The 19,196-nt window shown below is 34.2% G+C and overlaps 1 pseudogene across 1 annotated transcript; it reads right to left on the bottom strand.

Moving 5' to 3' along the window:
- Positions 1–9,446: 9,446 nt before the first annotated feature.
- Positions 9,447–16,789, bottom strand: LOC309624637 (microtubule-associated protein RP/EB family member 1 pseudogene; annotated as a pseudogene). Its single transcript has one exon. The product of its transcript is annotated as a microtubule-associated protein RP/EB family member 1 pseudogene (transcript).
- Positions 16,790–19,196: the final 2,407 nt, after the last annotated feature.

Below are 19,196 nucleotides of genomic sequence, written 5' to 3'. Positions count from 1 at the left end.
AATTCCAGGAAAGTTTAACAGAGACATGTATAATTGATGTGTTAGCACTCTCACAGTACGCCAGAGAGTGCATTTAGGTGTCACTGGTCTATTTCAGCACTACTGGAGATGAACAAATTAACCAGCTGCAGAGCCTATGGAGTTTCACAAAAAAGTCTATTTTAAGGTTTCATGTACTTGGAGAAGATTTAGGATGAACGTATGGGATTAAGGAGTTATACAGATAATGGTAACAGATTTTATAATGCAAGAAACACCATCGCTTATTCAACTATTTTTGTCTATCAATGCAAGCTCTTTATCACCATAGAAACACATAATAGCATTATGAAATCATTGTATGCTTAGTGATTGCCTACATAATAACAAGTGTTAACAGCAGAGTCTAACTCTACTTGACATTGTTAATGCAACAAAATATTTAATTTTTCAGGAACATGTAGACTCTAGCCTGGATGTAAACATAGACGAACATAATGCAAATTAAGTATAAGCTATTGTGGAAAGGTAAGTGAACCCAGAAAATAAATTAATTTAAAACATATGCATTTATACTTACTCTTTCACCAATTAACATATGTATGCATTATTATTGTTGTATTCCTGGAATATATTTATCATTGTCTAAAAATTAAATCCTATCTAGCTAATATGAACATGACAACATAATTCAAACAGTTTACTGTCAGGGAGATGATTGTGCAAAGACATTGCTTTGGTTAATTAATCTTTGTACTTGACAAAGTATTTTTCACAAATAAAAATTTAAATAATTGGATTTATTGTATTTCCAGGAAATATCAATTGCAAAAAAAAAATGACAATGTTTGAAGAAAAAGCAACAGAAAGCCAAAATAATCCTTGTATGTAGATTAAAATAGTTGAACCATAATCAATAAAGTGTCCGAAACCCCCCCATAATTATTCCATGAAATATTGTAATAATTGGCAAATTTTTATATTTAATAACAAGTTTACTCTCTCTGAATATTTTCATATTAATTTAAAGGAATAATTCCTAGAAATTTACCAAATCTATATATTTATAGAATGTTAGAAGTTTTTAAATAAGTAGAAAACAAACACATTTAATCAATACAGATATTTTAACATACTAAATAACAATAAAACATACTTGGGTGCCTTTATAATATGTCCATTTGGCTAGGCCAAACTGCCTTTCCCAGAAATCCTTTTCCTACTAATTTCCCATTAAGATAGGTCATAAGAGAGATTCTTGTGCATGATAGAGTCATCTCTCAGTGTCTGTGGGGGACTGATTCCAGGACCCCCGAGGATACCAAAATCCTCAGATACTCAAATACCCTATATAAAATGGCGTAGTGTTTGTCTATAACCTACGTATATCCTCATATATTTAAAAATATCTCTAGACTACTTATAGTACCTAATACAATGTAAATGCTATGTAAATAGTTGTAAATACAAAGTAAATGCTATGTAAATAATTGCCAGTGCTATAAATTCAAGTTTTGATGTTCGGAAATTCTGGAATTTTTTTTTCCAAAATTTTCAATGTGTTGTTGGTTGACTCCTTGGATGTGGAACCCTAGAATCTGTGGATATGGAGGGTAGATTGTATTTGAAAGACAGAAGTGAAGCAACAGCCATTTTGTATATCACACATGCTGCTGCTTAATTACTTGCTCATCTTATTAGCGTGACACAGCTGCTGACCCTTAAAATATTCCACCTTCCCTAGGATCTTCCTTCAGCTTCTCTGACTCTTGGTCCAGGTAAGTGTGTTTAGTAAAAGTGTACAATTTCAAAAGATACAAATGCTGTTTAGGTCTATGGTGAGAGTACGTGGATGAAGCATGAATTTCCCTGGGTGGGGATGAGGATTCCACTGGGACAACCTATGAGAGCTGGGATAGTTGGAAATAAATATGCTGCTTTTACATCCTGGGTGTCTATATCCTGACCAAATGCCAGCTGTTGCCATCAGTAAACCTTACTTGCTGCACTTCCTGGTAGATGGAATAAACAAATTGATTCTCAGGGAGACAAAGAGAAAAGAGTCCATATGAGGTCTTGAGTAGTGACCCAAGGCAAATTTGTCCAAAGCTCACCAGTGTTTTGAGACATTCTACTTGTTGGCCTTCAGGGCTAATTCACATTGTTAGGTTTATTGAGCATATTCTCCTACCTGTTGCCACTTTCTCTTATTAGCAACAATAAAATCTACAAATATAAAAGGGAAACAATAACAGAAAATAAAGATATAGGCCAGGTTTCACTCAGGGACATAAGATGACATAATCTGATCAGATTCCTAAATTATATACTTAATCTTATGAATAAAAATAAACAACAGCACAGGGTTCAAGAAAAACTTTGAGATTATATTCAGCATAGTATTTCACTGTAACAAGCTAGGTGGTCTCTAACAGCTGGAAGTAAAGGGGTCTCACATGTGAGTACTATAATATTATTGAGTCCACCAAGAGGGGGCAACCAAGGACACACCTCTGTTGTAATCAAAACTGAGTTTATTACCATGTTGTGCCTAGAGCGAGAATGCAGCACAAATGAGCCTCAGGAGTGACTCCTATTTCTTCTGAATCTATGGGGAAATGTTTCTTGTGGTTTTACTTCAGCCAGAGGTTCATTATTATGGCTTACAAATTAACATTTTCGAGGAGGCCTGTCAGTGGTTTCTGATTATAGCAGACTATGGATTTGTTACATACGAATATCCTAGAAAAAATGAAATATAAGAAAACTCAGTGGTTCAAACTTTACATTATTTAAAGGTCAATAAATCTAATGATAACTTTGCTACATTTGCTTTTTAATGGTAGTCTTATACCCAGCAATGGGTTATTTAATTTATGGTTGATTTTTAAGGGAATGATACATATCTTCTAAAATATGTTTACCTAAAGCTTGGCCTAGAGCTGAATTTGAGCAACTTTAGCTTGTCTTTTAACTTATGGGACATTTGAAGAACACTTGAAAATTCTCAGTTACTCTTGGGGCACTATGTTGGTTGCTGATGATAAATGGAAATCTATGGACATAAGAGGAAGTTGGATTCAAATCTAATCTTTGGATACCTGGGCAGGCACATATCATGACTAATGTAAGATCTGGGTATAATCAATAGAAATGATGTGTGGGGTTAGGAATTGTCCTCATCCCCTTTCTGGTTTACCTCACTTACTGATTATTTCAACAGCACAGAGGACTAATCTTATTCACTACAACGTGATTCTCTATCTTTTACAAATTATGATGCAATGTCTTATCAATAAATCTTCAGTTCAAGCAACATAGATTTCCAGCACTGCCTTGTATGATTTTCTACTGTATTGTTATCCAACTATCAATAAGTATAAAAAAGCAAAGTATGTGGTCAAATATGAAAAATTTCACATCAAAATCTCATTTTTACATCAATTGTGAGATAATTATAAAATTACCTAGAGACAAATATTAAGAAGAATGTGAAGAATGTCTTTGGAAATAGATTTCTTTTTATAAGCCATCTAAATACATTGTCCTTTTATCTTCAAAGCATTTGCTATCTCTAAGGGAAAATGATAGTTTCAAAAATAATGTTTGCATTGATTGATTACATAATTTGAGAGACTTAAAAATGTTAGAGATTTTCAGAGAGAAAATTCTTGCAGGCAATTGTTACATGAAATATTCTGATTATTTTTCATTTTAGAAGCCAAGCACAATCATATTAATAGTTTTATGTAGAGAGTTTTCTTATTGTAGGAATGTCCGTACCATTTTATTGTCCTTTTAGCGATGTTTTATTCTTTATAATTTTAGCAAATTTTGTGTATTCATTACTACTTACCTTAAAAATACTTTGGTACTTTGGCATCCTTTTATCTGCCTTTTCTGTGTGTCTATGTTATTTCTGTAGTAGTAAATGATTCAGGAATAATAGAGTCATTGTTTATTTGTGAAAAAATATTAGATAATCTTATTTTTACTATTGCTATTACTTACTATGTCAAAAACTACTTATTGAACAATAATTACATTAAGCCTTACTTCAAGACAGTAAATAAATAGATTGATTAGATTTAACAACTTGAAGTGATACCATGGAGAATTATAGTGATAAAATAAAAATGTTTAAAAAAATGAATTAACTCATTTTATTTAAGCTTAATGGCTTTAAATAATGTCAGTCTCTTAATAATATCTAATATTTAAGGCATGCTAGATTGAAAGGTACTAGTGACTATTCTTTTTCTCTCTGGCCATACATATATGACATATATATATCATATATAATATATCATATATGTTATAGATATTATATATATGATATCACATGTATATGATAGCTCTATACATATATCTATCTCTCTACTTATCTATTTATCACCTATCAATATCTATTTATCATCATCTATCTATAGAGAGATAGGTGTCTTAAATTGAGCTTTTAAAAAAATCTCATCATTGATTATGGGGTTTATTCATTAACTTTTTTCTCCTTCTTAACCAGTTTCCTAGTTAATTGCCAATTTTACCTTCTCCATGACTCCCCATTTTATTTTCTAACATCTATAGCCAAGTTTAACATGTTAATTAAACCTCATCATCTTGAGTTTAGGCTCTTTTTGCAATATAACTGGTCAACTTTCAATATTTTTACCTTTAACCTATTTTTCACAATACCAGCAAAGGTTTATTTTTGCATCATGTGCCAATGATGAAGCTTAAAACTCTTAGCATGCTTACATGGATATATAACATCTTATATGGATATATAATATAATTTTTACTAATATAGCATTTCTGTAAATGCAGTGAATAATTTCCGCAGGGCCAAGCTACTTCTGTCCTTAATGTCCAAATAGTTTCATACTTCTGTGTCTTGGCTTATACTATTTCATCTGGCTGGAATAGCCTTATCCATTGGTGTTCCCTCTTAAACAAAGTCACACAAATTCAAGTTCTAAAAATGTTTGTATATCTTGACAATTCATTATTCTTTCTTCTTCACACGCATTGCACTGTGTTCTGTACTCAATTATGGCATTCCTTATTGCACTTTTACTTGATTATTTCTTGTTGTCTTAATTTTCTAATAAATAGAGTCGGAAATTAAATTTAACACATCTTTATATGTATACACCTAGGCACGTCTCAGAATGTAGCAAGTACTCAAATATACTTTTTTTTAAATACAAAACTTTGTCTGACAATCATTGAAAAAAGAATCTGTTCACGTACAAACTATTTCATGTAACCAAATACGATGAACCTTTTGGAATGTAATACTTTCTAACTAGCAGTGTGGTTGATCCTATAAAGCAGCAATATATAATTTGAATTATACCTTTTTTTATAAAAGCATCATATCTAACAGCAAAATGAAAAGTGGCCTTATGTTCTGATTCTATGTACACTTTACTATAAATTTCTCTCCTATCATTAAACTGTATTAATAAAGTATAAACTGACTGGAGGAAAGGAAAAATTGTTCATGTGACTATATCTCTTCATTTTCAAGAAGTTAATATTACTATGTTAAATCTACTTTTTACACTTTTCAATATCACTGAAACTGTCTGACAATCAATGACATTTAAAATTGCTATCAGCCCAGCATGTGCCAACTTGGCTGTTATTCTTGGTGGTATGACGGCCCAACTGTAAACTCTCAACAGTTTAGTCAACAAACTAAGAAACAGTGAAAGCAGGCACATGAGTCCTAGTTGTTGGGTGAAAATGTTCACTTGCAGGAAACATCGATTAAGAACAAGCATCAAAAATATAAAAATGGATGTCAACAATTTGGGAAAATATTGAAGATTTTTGGAAGAAGCCCTTAAAGAGAAAACACTCAAAAAACTGCTATATTCTCATGACTCTTTACTGGAAAGAGATGATACTGTGTGGGAAAAGTATTTTAAAAAACCTTAACCGTTTTATTTTCTCATTGACCATATATTTAATTTTAAAATGATATATTCTTAGTATCTATGTCTAAATAAACCTAAAATACCTTTTTACTATGAATATTTGTTTAAAAAGGATATTCTATACTGGATAATATGTGGTGATAATATCATAAGCTTATTAAGCACTTATCAAGCTATTCATTATGGCTATAGTCCAGACTATAGCTAACATGAGTAATAGTTACTTAAGCTTAAAGTCACATATTTTAATTATTATATATATAGAGTACATATATACATATAAGCACACTTGCACAAACTAACAACTAACAAACATACATACACACATATACATAAATGCATAATTTAAATCTTATTTTGGTAAGAATTTGGCTGAGGAAGATGATAGTACTTTTATTTCAAATTTCTACCTATCTATGTCCTTGTTCTTTAATTTTCAGAATTAATATTTACCTTTAAAAATTGCCCTTCAGGCTCAATGTTTATTTTCATAATTGTCTTTTCAAATTCTAATAGCAAAATCATACTTTGGGTAGTTTAATTTTCATTTCTCTTAACTTCAGTGATACCCAAAAAGTTTTGTGTATTTATTGTTTTTTTCTACAACCCCTATTGATTCTCATAGGTTTTGGGGAAGATTTTCTTTTTAATCAGACTCTAACTCATAACTTCTTTTTTTCTGTTGACTCAGGGTTAAAAATATTACTGCTAAAGTTTAGGCATAAACTATGGGGGCAAATGTCATGACCATTTATTATATATCTTCAGGAATATTGTTTGTTTTTATTATGTTAATTCATCTATTTATTGACAAATTTTTATAAAATGTCTTTATTTGAAGAAATATATAATAGAGAATTATATACTTTATGAATGAGAATCATTTTTCAAGGGATAAATTTTAATTTTGAATTTGTTCATTGTATTATCTTTAGATAAGGCAATATACCATGCACACAGATTTCAGAAAAGACCCTCTGGTCTTTTTACCTCAATTTTTCGATTCATCGCTTTAAAATCAGCAGTGGTTTGCTTCTCATTTGTGGCAGAGGTTGCCCATTTGTTCTCCAAACCATTTTTTTTCTTTCTGGACAGAGCCAGATTTCCTTTCCTAGGCTCTCTGCAGTTAGTGTGGTCATGTGACTCAGTTGTGGCAAGTAAGTCATCAGAAGTTACACAGATGACTTCCAGGCCTGGCCCCAAATATTTCCCGTGTGTTATTTCTACCTTCTTTATCAGACATGCTGGCTGAATTCAGAGGAGTCAGAGTTCTGAAGCAGGGTAGACCAAACTGGGGAGGGGACCTGTGTACCTGAAAGACCATTTATAAGACCACATATTCATCAGACAAACCCATTTTGAACTTCCCATGAGTAAGAAAGACACTCCTATTGCATTAAATCACTGGATTTGGGGGTTAATGTATAAAAACAATCACTCCAAGAACAGTTTTTTGTCTTCTCTCTGACCATAGGAACATTTTTCCTCTGACTCATGGTTGAGCTGTATTTCTACTCAGCCACTGACATTCATTGTTCAATTATTTCTTGACCTTCTCCACAATTGATTCCAGATATGGTTATTCTATATTCTTACATGGCCTTGAGATTCTTCCCCTAGATTTTTAAATGTGACATGAACATTATAATTGAAATAATCATAGCATTTTTATAATAGGCAGAAACCTTATATGCACAATGCAAATGCAATTATAGACACACTGTTTGTTAATTTTATGTGTCAAATTGGGCCGCAAAGTGGCCAGATATTTGTTCAAACATTACTCTAGGTGTTTTTGTGAGGGTGTTTTGGGTGAGATTAACATTTAAATTGGTAGAGTGAAGTAGATTGGTCTCTATAATGTAGAGACCATCTGTTGATAGCTTAAATTAAAAAAAAAAAAAAATTAAAAAAGCTTACCTTCCTCCAAGTAAGGGAGAATTCTTTCTGCCTGATAGCCTTCAAACTGAATGATTGGCTTTTTTCCTGACTTCAGATTTGAACTGAAACATTGACCCCTCCTATGTCTCGAGCCTGCTGACCTTTGGATTGGAACCACAGCATTGGCTTTTCTAGTTTTCAAGCCTTCTGACTTGGACTGAAACTAAACAATCAGCTCTCCTGGATTTTCAGCTTGCTAACTCACTCTACAGATCTCAGGTCTTACCTCTTAATATATATATATAATAAGAATATATATATATATATATATACACACACACGTGTGTGTGTATATATATATATACTATTGTAACAATACTATATATATATATATATATATATATATATATATATACTATTATACAATGTACAATATTGTAAGTATTGTAACATGGTATTTCTTGGAAGAACAACTAGAAAACATAAAATGAAAACAGCAAACAATTTTTTGTAAAGGCAGCTATTTATAGAACTAGACAATGGGATTAATTGAATCCTATCAACAGCATAATGAGGAAGAAAATAAAGTTCTCTTACTACTAAAATATTAAAATCATTGTGAAGATCTAAGATTTTTTAGGCTAGTGAAGAAAATCAGGCACTTCACTAATTAGCTTCCATAAACACAGGAAACTATTAGTAGAAAAGAGAAACTTAGAAGAAGAAAACATTTTTTAAAACATCATTAATTGTAATATGCTGCTTAATTTTTTATTTCAAAGTGTCATCATTTAATGTGTTATTCAACTGAGCATAAGGCAAAAAAAATCTGTTTTATTTTTATTCTATCATTTGACAAGTATTGACTTAGTGTCTACTAAATGCTGGATACTGAGATTATAACAATTATAAGACAGAAGACCTGGTTTCAAAGGCACTCAAAATTTGGTGAAGCAAAGTCATATTTAAAAACATAATAGCAAAAGTAAAGTGTTATAAAAGGTGTAATTCCAAAACATCATAGTGACATAAAAATAAAGAGGTAAACTCAACTAGTCTTGGCAAAGAGATTAAGAGAGGTTAAGGAAGGCTCTCTCAGAGGCAGTTACTTGAGTGGAGTCTATTAGGTTAAAGCATTGGTTTGGTAGACCAAGTCTCAGAGCGCAGATCAGTAAAAAGGTAGCATAAGAAAATACAGACTTGAAACAATATGTTATGTTTGGAAGATCATAAGTTGTGGGTAAGAGGGCAGATTTGAGAGAAGAGGTGTTAGCTGCAGGAGAAAGGTAAAAATGTACACAGGCATCAGTAAGTTTTTTGTATGTTATATGCAGGAGACATTTTGTTTTTTCTTTAACTATCCATTCATGCTGTCCTATTCTTCTTCCTGAAAGCAAATTTGTTGAGTCAACAAACTATGAAATCATAAACCGCAGGGATGGTTGTTTTCTTCCCACTGTATATTAGAATGTGTTCCTTTCTAATGATTTAGGCATTGGCCTGGATTACAATATTGGCTAATCATATTTGGAGTTAAGTTAACTAAGGAAGTTTTAGGAGGGTTTTCTTGCTCTTAAAAAGAAATTAAAACAATTGACTTATCCAACACTGCCTGAATTTCTGAACTCTTCGTATTCCTTTCAATTTTGCTTGAAATAGGCCAATAATTTTTCTAAACTCTTCTTTTTTGTATTAACTTGATAAAAATTTACAATAACTTTGAACACTCACATATGGCTTTCCAACCTATTCACTTAGAACCTACAATGTTTTCTTTTTTAAGAAAAGTCATCCATTTTTTTAAAAGCTATTTTGCCACTGCATAACATGTGGTACCATCTTTTCAATTTCTGAGATTAGCATCCTCATTTTTGGAACTTACTTTCTAAGCCATTGCCACACATTTAGATATTTTGCAACAATAACACCGAGTTCCTGATACCAGTATTCTAAGTTAGTAAGCACGGACTAAATTATGCTGCAGAAACAACAATGACAATATTCTCAAGGGATTTATATAGCAAAAGTTAATTTTCTATTCACACACCATGTTGCATGTAGGTTGGCAGGGGACTCTGGGAAATCAATAATTCTGGGTTACTGGATGATGGAGAGTTTACTAGTTTTAAATATATCACATGGGACATACAACCTCCTCCATTACAGCAGTAGAGAAAGAATGGAGTAGTTAACAATAAATAAAGATTTCTCTGACTCTTCTTGGAGTTGAAAAACATTTCTGCCTGTATTTCATTCACCAGAACCTTTCCTATAGACTAGAAAATTCAGAGCAGGAGAATATCTCTTCCTCTGCTTTAATATAAGTCATATATTTTATTGCTATTGAAAAGGATTTTAGGGAATTCCATAGCGGTCCAGTGGTTAGGACTCTGCATTTTCACTGCTGATGGCCTGGGTTCGATCCCTGGTTGGGGAATTAAGATCCCACAAGCCACGTGGCGTGGTAAAAAAAAAATGATTTTATTGCTTTTTAAAATATTTTTGTTTAAATATTATCCACATTTCTGCATACTTAGGGAGTTTTTTTACTATTGATTTATTGAATTCCTTATAGTGTTTGTGATGTGCTATATGCATATTACATTATCTCCTAATTATAAATTTGTGTTTTCTTTCAAATTCTTATGTTTTATTCTTTTTTTTTTTTTTTTTTTTTTTTTTTTTTACTGTTTAAGAGTACTGGTTAGGCTCTAGAGAACAATAGGTATAATGGAAGTTACTGTTTCCTTTCTGAAAGTATACATTATTATACTCTTCTATCCACTGAAAGTGTTGCCTTTTGGGCACATGTATCCATGTGAAGATGTCTGATCCAACCTTCCGTCTTGCTGCCTCCAGACTGTTGATTTCTTCTATCCCCAATTCATGCTTAATTAAAGTTCAAAAATATAGACCACAGGGATAAGCAACGAACCTGGAGGGAATTGATACTTTCAATGATACTTAAATCTCTGGAATAGTCATTTTCTTTATGGTACTTTTTGGCTTTATAGAGCAACCTTGTTTATTTTAAATAATTTATTTTCTTATTGTTAAGTTTTGATTTTTTTTTTTTAAATCCTGAATATAATCTATAGGCAGGAATGCAATTTTCAGTTACACTATCCCATCCTGTGACTCTTTTCATTTTCTTACTAGTGCTTTTTGAAGACCCAACTTGTAACATTGATAAAGTCTAATTTGCTATGATTTTTAAATGCTATTTTCAGTGTTTTAGCTAAACTATTTTCAACTAACTTCAAGGCACTAATGTTTTTTTCCTATATTTATTCTAGAAAATTTATGGCTTTAGGTTTTACATTTAGGACAATGACCTATTTTTAGTTAATTTTTTAAAGTTGTGTATATGTTGTGTGTGTGGTTTTTTTTAATGTGACTATTCCGAATATTCCAGCACTATTGGAAACACCCAGCTTTTTTTCCATTGGATTGGAGTCCATTAAATCTCAATCAATGGACAAGTATATGTAGTACTCTTTCTGGACTCTGTTCTCTTTTATTGATATATTTGCCTATACCTTCTCCAACCACATGATTGTGATTAATGAAACATTACTGTAGGTCTGGGCACGAGATAGTTAACCATGTGAAACTTCCAACTTTTTCTTTTTCAGTATAGCTTTGGCTATTGTAATTCGTTGTCATTCCCAGAAGTTTCAGGTTTTTATTCTAAAGGAGACATGGAGAGAAGAATCTGAGTTCCACAGTGGCCACTGTTCACCCTGCCCCCAAAGCCTGCAGCAAGAGTGAGACTTTCTCAGGACCTCACAGATTTTGAGTGAACGCCTGATATTGTCCTTAGAAAAGAGCCTGAGAGAGGTTGGAAATGTCTTCATTGTATATGGCTTTAAAGGGTTCTGTAATACAGAGGTCCTCAACCTTTTTGGCACCAGGGACCTGTTTCGTGGAAGACGATTTTTCCACGGGCGGGGCGTGGGGCGTATGGTTCAGGCAGTAACTGAGGAGTAACTGGGGAGCAACGGGGAGTGGCAGATGAAGCTTTGCTCACTCGCCTGCTGCCCACCTCCTGCTGTGCGGCCCAGTTCCTAACAGGCCGTGGACCGGTACCAGTCCATGGCCCAGGGGCTTGGGACCCCTGCTGTAATATTTTCCTAGCTTCTCTTACTGATTAATTAAAATGTTTCCAGAATTCTTCTTACTGGTGGCCAGCAGCAGCTGTCCCAGGCGAGCTAGTACTGGCATCACTTCTCTGTTTAGAAGTGCCTGTCTTTTCTTAGGTTTCTGGTTAGTTGGTCACCCTGTGACCTCAGTTTTTGATGGAAACAAGAAAATTTGAATTTGCTGATTGTCTGGTGTCTTCTGTGTGTTGGTTTGCTTTTGCTGTTATTACGAGTGGGAATGATGCTGTTTCAAGCTTTTTACATCCTAAATGGAAGCCAAAAGGCACACAGTCCTTTAGCCATATTTTGAAGACTTTCAGCATAGCAGGCACACGTTTCCAAAATTCAGCTTGGTTCCCCTCCTTCTGGTTTAGCTGAATGGTAAAAATCTCCACCCAACACATATCTTCTTCTTATTTGAGCTGATTTTTTTCCAAGACTCCTTGTAAGATCAGTAACGCGACCTTGCTGTTGAGAGACATGGGGCTAGAAGTAGGTAAGTTTGGAATGATCCTGGATAAGAAAAAGTTCAGACTCTTAATGAGGAATGTGGTAATATGGATGGAAAAGAAATGGTGGGTTCAAGAAGCAGAAGAGAATTAATTTAATGATTTATTTATTTATGAGATATTTAAGAAGTAGATAATGAGAAGGATACCCATGTTTTTTCTTTGTGTGACTGTGAAGAGTGTGAAACTCTTACTTATAGCAAGTTATACAAGTAAGATAAAAGGTTTTGGAAAGAAGACAAGTAGTAGACATTATTTAAGCTCTTTTCTGTGTATATGAACTGAGCTGTTGTCTTTCAGATGTATTCTTTTATTTAATCTTCACAATTACCCTTTAAATATATATTATTTTGATAACATTTTTACAGGTTAGGAAACTCAGTTGTAATGAAGTTGAGTAGCATGGATACTATGTGGCAGAACAGAGAACATGCAGTAACCCAGGGTTTGTAACCCTTGGCACTGATGACATCTTAAGCCCAGGTAATTCCTGGGGGGAGTTGTCCTGTGCGTTGTAGGATCCCTGGACTCTACTCATTAAATGCCAGTAGCAACTATCTTCTCACTCAGTTGTGACAACCAAAAATGTCTCTAGATATTGCCAAAGTCCCACAGGGGAGGGGAGATTTGCCCAGTTTTGAGAACCATCGATCTAATCTCCCTTACTCCAACCTTTGTGCTATTAATGAGTCATATATTGCCTCTTGGAGTTCAGTATGTATCTTTGAATTTGACGTTAATCGATTATGAATATTATAACTACCCTAATTCTAAATGGAGGCAATGGTGAAAAATAGCTTATAAGTATTATCAGAAATTTGGGAAAATTAGTGAAATTGTCTTGGTCTGATGGTAGTTTTAATCTCTCTAACATATGCATAATTAGTGATACTAAAGAATTTCACCTAACCCATTTTGTTTCATATAAGATTTTATTAGCACAATTAAGCTGCTCTTTAAAATCCATAAAAGTCCATCTGTCTGTAGTCTTGAGGCAGGCACATCTTTTTCAAGGTCATTTTGTAAATTGATAATTAACCTTCTAAATATAGGTACTTCATACTCAAGGTCTTTTGCCATATCTAATTAAAGCAAAGCAGTTGTATTTTTATCTCCCAGAAGATATGTGGCTTGCATTTATATTAGCATTTCAATTACAATGATGATTTCTTGGTTTTTATCAAAATAAAATGGTGGATGAAAACAACATCTGTTGAGATATTAACAGTAGTATTTGTGTATATATTATTATTATTTTTTTTTTTTTAAATACAGAATTTTACGTAGAAACTGTTTAAAGTAGCAAAAAACCCTGTCAAGACAGACCAGGTGGAAAATGGGTTCCCAATAAAATGGAATTTTAGGGGAACAAAGTCTAAAAGGCCACAAAAGAGAAATAGCACCACTGTTATTTGAACAATGGCTAGTTACTTGCATTTTTTGGCATTGTTAGTCACTGAATCTGGGTTTTCCTCTGAATTCCACACAGAGCATGCACTACACAACAATTTTATCATAAAATACTTGCTTGCTACACACATTTTAGGACAAGCTACCACCAGAAACAAATCAATACAAATACATCAGGGGCAGAACAATCTCAGTAGTGGGTAACACACATTTTGCAGAATTCTGCTGAACAAAGGAACTGAATAGGCTGTGGGCAAAGCAAATGAGGGAGTTAAGGAATAAAATATTTTAAATATTAATAATTAACTCAGACATGGTACTGTATTTTCTGCAAAAGAAAATTAACATTTAGTAACACGCTAACATTTTTATCTCCAAAGAGATTAGTGCACTGGCAAAGTATTTCGACAACAGTGGAGGGCTGTGGACAGCGGGTACCGAAAACACCCAGCCTTGCAGATCCCAAGGTAGCAGTGGCCTTCCTTCACTGATCACTCCCTTTGCCAGAAGTCCAGAAAGAACTTGCAGCATGATCACCTGCCTGCTGAACTTCCACGCTAAGTAGCAAACTTTAAGGAGCCAAAGAGGAGTCCCCAGTGGGCAAGGACAGCAGAGAAGAGAAACATGTTAAATGTAAACTTAAAAGACAGTAAAATGGGACACAACCCCCATTCAGATCCCAGAGATGTGGGCAAGTCCCCAAAAGTAGTTGTTAGATTTAAGAACTGGACACACCTCATTTCAAAACAACAACAACAACAAAACACAGTACATAGAAATATCGGGGATAACTGGAAAATTCACCAGAGAAATGTTCTATGAAAATCAAGCTCTTCGACTCAAAACGTCTCAGGGCTGAAACACACCCTCTATTCATCCAGGCAACAATGTCTGTTGCTTCTTATCAGGGATGCAGCTGGTCAAGGACACTAAATGGCTTTACAAAGCAACTTTTCAAACTTTCCTTTTGGGCCAAGGTCTGGGCCTGTGAGGACCAGGCAGCCCCGTGAGGGCTGGGAACAGCAGGTCCCAAAGGTTCCAGGTTCTGGCCCTTCCTTCCCAGACACAATGTCAAACACACAAAAGCTACTGTCATGTTACATTTTACATTTTGAAATATGGAAGCATCTTTTAAATACTCTTAAGGCATTTATTTATTAAAACGTTCTCTGTCAAGATTTCACATTAGCTTAAAATTCCAATCAGTCTTTACATTTCTCTGCTGAGGTCTCCACCTTCTCCAGCCATCAGTGCTACCGGCATCTACACAGTGAGCCCCATGGTCAGGCTTTTTGTTCCCTGGGTGAACCAACTAGATGTTAATACTGCTCTGCTACAAGGTAAAAGCTCCTAACTCAAACTTATTGGAAAAGGAGTGAAACTTCTGCAAAGTGCACTTTAAGAAGAGGTGCTTTTTGCTTATGAAAAGAAACCAGTGAGTCCTCTAAGAATAATAAAAGGGAATATTTTACAGTTAAGCACATGATTTGGAGTGAAGAATTCGGATGATGCTCGGCTGGTCCAGGCTGTTGATACTCTTCTTGTTCCTCCTGCGGGCCCCCTTCATCAGGTATCACGAAGCCTTCATCTGTGGCATAGAGAATATCCACAATCCTCTGCAATACAGGGTTGTTTTCCCCCTCGTTCTCCTGGCAAATCAATTCAATGTTCCTTAGCTTTCCAAAGTAGAACTCTCTCTCCTTCTCCAAGTCTTCGATGGTAAGTTTCAATACGTTGACCTGCTGCATCAATTCGGCTGCTTCGTCATCCCCGTTCCCCACACCAGGATTCTTCGGCATCACGCCCGGGCCAGCCTTAGGGGTTGCAGTAGTTCTGTGTGTTGCAATGGGCCTCTGTGGAGCTGCACTGCTAGAGCTGAGAGATTTCTTCGGTTTGTTCAGAGCTGGAGCAACAAGGCAGGGGGCCACCGCAGTTTCTTGACCTTGTCTGGCAGCTACAGGGTCATAGTCTTTCCCATCATAGTTTGCATCAAAAAACTTCTTGAACCACTGAACGAATTCAAAATTGTCCTGAAACTTTCCTTTTACTAATTTGTCCACAGGAATTATTTTGTCAACACCCATCCTCTTAAAACCTGCTTGTAGTATTTTGAAGTTCTGGATGTATCCATGTTCTAGCTTAGCTTGGAATTTCACTTCCTTCAAGGCAATGGAGCCAGGGAACAGCATGTCCATAAACTGACAATAGGCAGCCCCTGAGCACAGCTGTTCAATCTTTGTCAGATTCAACTGCAGAGACTCATTGATCCAGGCCAGCATGTCATGTCGACTGCGGTTATCACTGGTGACCGACGTTGAGTACACATTCACTGCCATCTTCGGCTCTCAGCTGGACCGCGTCCGCTGCCCGTTCCCGGCTCCGGTTCCGTCTTCGTCTCGTTCAAACCACCTGACCCCACCCGCTCCTGTGTATATATTATTAATAAGCTTTTATTAAGCACCCACTTGTCTGAATCAGAGATTTATAGGTTCCAAAAGAGATCACACAGAAAAGTACTAAGTGGGAAAAACAGAGTCTAATAACTGATAAAAATTTAAATATGAAAAAAAGTCATAGACCTATTGATGTATAGAATCCCAAATTGGTTTAAGATTGAGAAATTAGAACGCTAAAATGAAAGACTATTGAGGAAAAAGCCAGATAGGCACAAGTTAAATGAAGATTAATTGAACAACATAAAGAAGATTATCATGCAAGGATTAAAACCAAGATATTAAGTATTCCAATAAAACATTTATTATTGTTTAGCTGTTAAGTAATAAAGCAAGGGTCTAGTTACTGGAGAATTGAAGGAATGCAGTTAAAATATAATGGGCCACAATACAAAAAATACAATTTATTCTTTCGAAAATTTGAACTACCTTTGTAGTTAGGTGTCTGCATTCAAGATCCAACACGAATTGGTAACTGTAGAAACTTGGGAGGGCTTTATTTTATTTTATTTTTTTAACATATTTATTGGAGTATAATTGCTTTACAATGTTGTGTTAGTTTCTGCTGTATAGCAAAGTGAATCAGTTATATGTATACATATATGCCCATATCCCCTCCCTCTTGCATCTCCTGCCCACTTTCCCTATCCCACCCCTATAGATGGTCACAAAGCACACGCTGATCTCCCTGTGCTATGCAGCTGCTTGCCACTAGCTATCTATTTTACATTTGGTAGTGTATATATGTCAGTGCTACTCTCTCACTTCATCCCAGCTTACCCTTCCCCCTCCCCGTGTCCTCAAGTCCATTCTCTATGTCTGTGTCTGTATTCTTGTCCTGTCCCTAGGTTCGTCAGAACCTTTTTTTTTTTTTTATTTAGATTCCATATATATGTGTTAGCATACGGTATTTGTTTTTCTCTTTCTGGCTTACTTAACTCTGTATGACAGACTCTAGGTCCATCCACCTCACTACAAATAACTCAATTTCATTTCTTTTTATGGCTGAGTAATATTCCATTGTATATATGTGCACATCTTCTTTATCCATTCATCTGTTGATGGACATTTAGGTTGCTTCCATTGTTCACATGATATAGATTGTATTATAAATCCATTTTTAATTTCTTTTTTAACAGTTTGAAGACAAAGCTAAGTAATATCTGTGTATATAATTGGATGATATAACCCTCAAGTCTCTCTTTTTTTTCTTTTTCTTTCTCAGTTTTTAAAATTAGAAATATAATTTGCACTTAGTGAATTTCACAGATCTTATGTGTACATTGGATGAGTTTTTACATATATATAATCTTTAGATCTATTTATCTATCAGTTGAGACTTTTAAGATTTCCTTTATCCCAGAGAACTTCTTTTTATTTTAAGTGGTATATTAGATGGTTTTAAGTGTTTTTTTGTTTGTTTTATTTGTTTTTAATTTAGATATAATTGACATATAAAATCATGTAAGTTTAAGGTGTACAATATGTTGATTCAATATATTTATATATTGCAATATGTTTACCACCTTAGTATTAGCTAAAAGCATTTCTTTATGTACCTCTTAGGGCAATTTTTTCCCCAGAAGCAATCACAAACCACATTTCTGATTTCTCTAAATATAGAATAGTTTCACCATTCCAAATTTCTTTGTGCTTCACTTATCTCTCCTTCTACTTGTGCAAACCCTGGAAATCACTGATATTTTTATCATCCTTATAGTTCTGCCTTTTCATGAATATTACATAGTTAAAATCATACAGTAAGTGGCCCTTTTAGACTGGCTTCTTTCACTTAGCAACATACATGCAAGATACCTCCGCGTATTTTCATGGCTTGATAGTTCATTTCTTTTTATTACTGAATAATATTCCATTGTATAGATATAAACATGGTATTTTGTTTATCCATTCATCAATTTAGGGACTTATTGACTGCTTCCATTCTGGCAACTATGTGTAAAACTACTGTCAATAGTCACACGAAGATTTTTGTGTGAATATTAGTTTTCAGTTCATTGCAGTAAATACTGAGGAGCTTAGCTAGATCATATGGCAAGACTGTGTTTAGCTTTGTAACAAACTATCAAAAAGTCTTGCAAAGTGGCTGCTCCATTTAACATTCCTGCCAGCAATGAATGAAAGTTCCTGTTGCTTTACATTCTTGCTAGAATTTGGTATTTTCAGTGTTTTTTGGATTTTAATAGCGGTGTAGTAGTAACAAATTGTAGTTTAATTTGCAGTTCCTCTCAAGATTATTTCTTTATCTTTGATATTCTGCAGATATGATATACTTAGGTATAATTTTGTTGTTGTTGTTTTGTTTTGTTTTATCTTGGCATTTTTCCTGCCTGGTGTTCTTGAGCTTCGTGCATCTGTGGTTTGGTGTCTGGTTTGGCGGTTTGGTATTAATTTAGGGAAATTCTCCATCATTATTGCTTCAAATACTGCTTCTGTTCCTTTCTCTCTTTCTTTCCTGATATCCCTATATATATGTATGTTACATTATATGCTATGTTACAGTTTTTGTTCTTACCCCACATTTCTTAGATATTCTGTTGCATTTTTTTCAGTCTCTGTTCTCTTTGCTTTCAGTTTTGGAAGTTTCTATTGACATATCTTCAAGCTCAGAGATTCTTTAGCTGTATCCATTCTAGTAGTAAGTGCATCAAAGACATTTTTTATTTCTGTTTAGTGTTTTTGATCTCTAGCAGTTTCTTTCTGATTCTTTCCATCTCCTTGTTTAGATTATCCTTATGTTCTTGAATATTGTCTATTTTTTTTTCTATTAGAGGCTTTAACGTTTTAATCAAAGTTGTTTTAAATTCACTGTCTGATAATTCCAAAATCCCTGCTATATCTGAGTCTGGTTTTCAGTCTTGT

Source organism: Balaenoptera borealis, assembly GCF_965194805.1.
Source record: "Balaenoptera borealis genome assembly, chromosome: 2".
In the NCBI taxonomy this organism is placed as follows: Eukaryota; Metazoa; Chordata; class Mammalia; order Artiodactyla; family Balaenopteridae; genus Balaenoptera; species Balaenoptera borealis.
Note: the sequence above shows the minus strand (reverse complement) of the source record. Positions and strands in the feature narration are given on the sequence as shown.